General features: G+C 42.1%; 1 pseudogene; it reads right to left on the bottom strand.

The window, feature by feature from the left end:
* Positions 1-3,108: 3,108 nt before the first annotated feature.
* Positions 3,109-4,641, bottom strand: part of LOC123115015 (chaperonin 60 subunit alpha 2, chloroplastic-like) — a 2,601-nt pseudogene continuing 1,068 nt past the window's right edge.

Genomic DNA, 4,641 nt, shown 5'->3' with positions numbered 1-4,641 from the left:
CAGTCAACAGGGCGATGGTCGGACGGCGCCGGTTCGGGTGGCGGCAGAGGATGGGAACCGAATGTATTCCTACTTTTGCTGAGAATGCACTCCTTTGGACCATTAGGGGAATGAGGCAATGTTTGAGAGACAAAATTTTAAAAAATGCACTAATAATTTAGGGGATCTGATAGCTTATGCTTAATTCCCTAAGGGCATCTCCAACGGCAACCCGCAAATTTACTCCCCCGTCCGTCTGCTAACAGGGGCGACCAGTCCGCGGACACGTGGAAGGCGGCCATCCAACGATGCCCGCATACATTTCAACTACCATCCAAACTAACCGGATGAAATTCGTGCAAACATGACTGGATTTCATCCAAGTTTCGATATAATTTACATAAACGGACGACATTCATGCAAACACGGCAGATTTTTATTACATTTTGAACATTTAGAACAAAAAAAAGACTACGGCGGCCACCGGCATCAAACCCCTTGTTTTTTCCCTTCCTAGGACCGCCTCCTGCATCCATCGACTCTATGAGCACCGGCAATAAGACCCTGAAGTGAGGGTGTGTCTCCGGCGAGGAAGAGTAGAACATGGGAGATGGACCGGGCCATATGGGACACCAGGTCTTGCCGCCTCCCATTCCCTAATCATCCTCCGAGAAGTCTGTGCCATGTTCATCGCCGGTGGACATGATGTCCACGCTGGAAATGGTGGCGCCCCCCGTGTCATTGTCCCATCGGGTCATTGGATAGTTCGTTGGCAGCGCGAAGGAGGCACAATTGGCGTTATTCTCCTCCGAGATTGCCTGGAGTTGCGCCTCCGCGGCGGCCACTTCCTAGCAAGCGGCGGTTTGAGTGCGAACGGCCTCGCAAATTGCATGCTGCTCCGCGACGAAGTTGTGGTTCGTCGCGGCCATGGCCTCCTCGCTCACGTGCTCGCCGTCGATCCGGCCCTCTGCCACTCCGTGCTACTCCAGGAGGAACATGTTGTACCATTTTGGTGTGAGGACAAAATTAAAATATTCCATTTATTATTATGTGTGTGTTAATAGTAATACACACATTTTATGTTATTTAACAGTTTTTAAGTATAATACACATGATACGTTATCTTGTGAGCAACAAGAGAATGGGGAACAATTTTGTCTAACAAGTCCTCTCGAACTCGACCATATTTCAGCACAAACATCTTAGCAAACAAAAATTGTCACTGAAGAACAAGGTTTTGATATAGTATCATGGAAGTGGGGTAGTTTTACGTAAGACAAATCTCATTAAACGACCATGCAACAAATTATGTTATTTTGTGACAAAGATGAGACGATTCAACTTTTTTTTGAGTTACAATATTGGTTTCATGGCCCAGTATAGTAATGAATCCAATGTAAGTGTAATTTGGAGGAACTCGATTTTCTGTATGGTTTAAAACTTAAGGCTTCAATTACGACTAACATGGATATGGTTTCTAGAGACACAGCTCAGCAACTTTCTAACAGCGCTATCAGTATGCACTACCTAAGTAGCACTACTCAGCATTTGTTTTTCTTGTCAGAGTGACCCGTACCCTCAGATATTAGCACATGGACCTGTCCGAAGAGGAGGGCCTTTATAAATCTTCCCTGTTTTTTCGTCGACACATACTCTTGGGACATCAGCACATATCACCCTTCTTCAAACGGATTTGCTTTCCAACTTAGCTTGATGCAGTTAATTGTCTGGCTTCACCACACCACTTGATGCAGTTAATCGTTTGGGACTAGGAGGTGGCGGGAATTGGGATGCGCAGGGCAACGAACTGATCCGCATGAAGAAGCTTGTGCGTGCTTGCTGCTCGGATACATCATGGAGAAAGCCATGAGTACTTAGAACGGTGCAACCAGCTAGCATCACGTTATCATCAGATTGATCGGAAGAGGGAACAAGCAATCGGCAATCCACACCTCCTTCTATGAGATTCCACAAGAGCGGCTCATCTTCTGTCCATTGTGTTCAATCATTGTCAGATGATGTGCTACATTAGTAGGTTGCACCCTTAAATTTAACTTGTTTCTAGTTACTCCCTCCGTCTCAATATAAGTTTCTCAACTTTGTACTAACATCAATGCAAAGTTATATTAAAGTTAAGACACTTATTTTCAGACAAAGAGAGTATTTTTTAAGTAAGCAGTAAGCAGCTTATGCTACCGTCTGAGAGATCGTTCAACACGGAAATTAGACTACCATTTGACGTCAATGCCCAAAAAGAAAATAGTGCATATGTAGTGTTCATTTAGTTCACATTTGTTACGTACTCTCTCCATAAACTAATATAAGAGTGTATAGATCACTAAAGTAGTGATCTATACTCTTATAGTATTAGTTTACAAAGGGAGTATCAACCAAGAAGCAGCACACTGCCATGAAACATATTAGAAATTAAAAGAAAAAAAATTGCTTCTTAAGCATAAGGAAATCAACATAACATGCCAGTTATACTGTGCGTGTTAAAGTCCTGGATATATGAACAATGTTGCACATGACACCACTACAAGTGATACACACGACATGATACAGTTGGGGTCCCAATTACCCCTACCAACCAAACATTTCACTTGACTTCAGCAAAATCTTGCTTATAAACACAGCGCAATGCATTTGATTTTACCACTTTCATTATGTATCAAACAAAGGGCCACATATGATGAGCATATCAAAAGTAAGAAACAAGAGTTACCTTTTTAAACATTTGGGAAATCAACATGACAGTTCTGCCAGTGTAATCATACTATGTTACACGCTACAAAACTATTGTGCAGATACGAAAATACTGCACCTAACATATTTTCAGTTTGGGGGAATCTGCGCCTAACATCTAACACCACTACAAAGAGAGATAATGAAAATACTGCACCTAACAGTACTAAAAAGAAAAGAGCAAGCCTAGTTATAGTTGAGATCAACGGTACGCACCCACCTCCACCCCCTTCAGACTAACCTCCTGAACCCATTCATGTTGTAGTGTGTAGACAATCATGAGAAGAGCTGTCCTCCACAGGCCCACTCTGTTCTTATCTTAGAGCAAAATGATCTTCACATTTATGGAACCATCATTGATAACAGGACAAGAATTGCTCAGACCTAAGCATTTTGATTTATCTGCAGCGGCGGGAGGCCTGGAATTTCAGGAATGGGTGACTTTTTCTTCTTTATCTTATCAAACATCATTGCTTGGGTCATTAGAATTAGCCCTGCGATAGAAGCAGAGTTCTAGAGCACGCATCTTTCAACCCGGGATGGATCGACCATGCCAGCATCAACAAGATCTTCGAACTTGTCGGTCATCGCATTGTACCCAACTCGCCACTCGCTTTCAAGAATCTTCTCTATGACAGCTGAACCATCTGCGCCGGCATTGCGAGCTATCGTCATAGCAGGGACAAGGAGTGCCTGGAGTTAGGATGATATGCAATAGTTACATGTAATTTGCAGAAGTGCAAAAGTGTTACAAATGCTCTAATGAGTGAGAACTTTGAACAAATACTTCTTTAAGCTCATCAGTCACAATAACTGACTAGCATATTATACACCCCCTTTGATTCATAATAATTGTAGCTGAAACAAATGTATCTAGATGTATTTCAATGCTAGATATATCCGTTTGAACGACAACTAATATGGATCGGAGGGAATATCTTAGTTATAATGTTTAGGTTTGCAAAAGTGGCCATCTTACACAAAATCAGCGGCGAATGCAATGATTAGGCAACCATATTGCAGACAAGATATAAGAGTAACTGCATGGATAACCTCCTTTCCCCACAGTATTCACACCAAAGATACAGGAGTAAATGGATGGATGAACTACCTTCCCCACAATATTTACACCAATCTTCTCTTCCGGATCATCCACGAGATCCATGATACTGGGAATATGCTTTGACAGTTCAACATATGTTACACCACCACCAGGTGTGATGCCTTCGCTGATGGCTGCAAAAGTTGCATTCTTCGCATCCTCCACTCTTAGCTTTCTGTCCTCAAGTTCAGCTTCAGTGGCTGCCCGTACCTGAATAATACCCAAAACTCCTCAAATGCCCACAAAGAGAGAAACATGGGAGAAATTTAATACAACAATTACAATGATTTCTGCTCTATGCACTTCTGTATCTGGAAACTCATGTAATGATTGCAGCAAGCTAAAAAAACATCATTCAGTAGGAAGAACTATTGGAATGTAGGTGGTCTAGTGAATGACTCACACACCTTGATAACTGCTACACCTCTTGAGAGTTTAGCAATTCTTGCGGAAAACCTTTCTTTTAGATAGGCACTTGTTGTCTCCTCTAGATCTTGCTTTACTTGCATAATCCTAGCCTCAATCTCTGGTCTCATAGAGGGATGTGCAATTATAGTTGTAGATTCACTCGTGATAGTGATCTTTTGAGCCATGCCCAGCTGATCAGACGTAATTGCTTGAAGGCCCCAACCAAGGTCACTAACAAAGAAATATGCACCTGCTTAATTGAAGAAAAATACTTAGGCTGTAGTCAGGCACAAATATGACTAGATAATTTCAAAGCAATGCACCGTGCAAATGCAAAATTAAAGTATAGTCCTTATGGAGCCACACACCATAAAAGTAAGTTATAAAGAAGATACCAAATACAAGAA

Source organism: Triticum aestivum, chromosome 5B (assembly GCF_018294505.1).
Source record: "Triticum aestivum cultivar Chinese Spring chromosome 5B, IWGSC CS RefSeq v2.1, whole genome shotgun sequence".
Classification (NCBI taxonomy): Eukaryota; Viridiplantae; Streptophyta; class Magnoliopsida; order Poales; family Poaceae; genus Triticum; species Triticum aestivum.
The sequence above is the reverse complement of the archived record's forward strand: the minus strand, read 5'-3'. Positions and strand labels throughout refer to the sequence as shown.